Consider the following 644-nt stretch of genomic DNA (forward strand, 5'->3'; position numbering starts at 1 on the left):
GCTGGCTTAGACATATTGCTTCAATAGTATTGAACTTTCGTGCAATTCATGTTGTATCATTTTATAAGGAACTTTGTGGTTAATATAGTACATGTAGTATTAAAGCCATAAAATGTTATTATACAAGTATTAAAGTTACATTCCTGTTTTTCAAATATGTAAAACATTAGTCCCTTTACAAGCTAAAAACATGTGTATTCAAATGATCAAAATATGATATATCCTGCTCTAACTTTACTGGAGAAAACTGAAGGGTCTTGCCCCTTAGGCAAACACATGTACAATATAACTGACCTGTTTAGTTGTACAAACCTGATTTAATTTAGAAGTCTTGCTTAAATTCACAATCTGTAGCTCTATTTCGCTTTGGATTCGGTCATGTATGGCTAAACCAAGGTGTAGGCTCGAAAAGTGTGTTTCTTTCGCAGTTCACACAAAGAATTAAAGATTGTGCGCAACAAGTATGGCACAACGACACTGCTTCTTCCCCCAAACTCCGCTCCTATCTCGTTTTTAAGTCGTCACTTGAGCAAGAAAAATATTTGTCTTGCATCCATGTTTTCAAATTCAGAGCTGCATTGTCAAGGTTACGTTGTTCTTTGCGTATTGAAAAAGGAAGACATGAAAATGTCCCCCTCGATAAT

The sequence above is a fragment of the Saccoglossus kowalevskii genome, chromosome 2 (assembly GCF_978046115.1).
Source record: "Saccoglossus kowalevskii chromosome 2, keSacKowa6.1, whole genome shotgun sequence".
Classification (NCBI taxonomy): domain Eukaryota; kingdom Metazoa; phylum Hemichordata; class Enteropneusta; family Harrimaniidae; genus Saccoglossus; species Saccoglossus kowalevskii.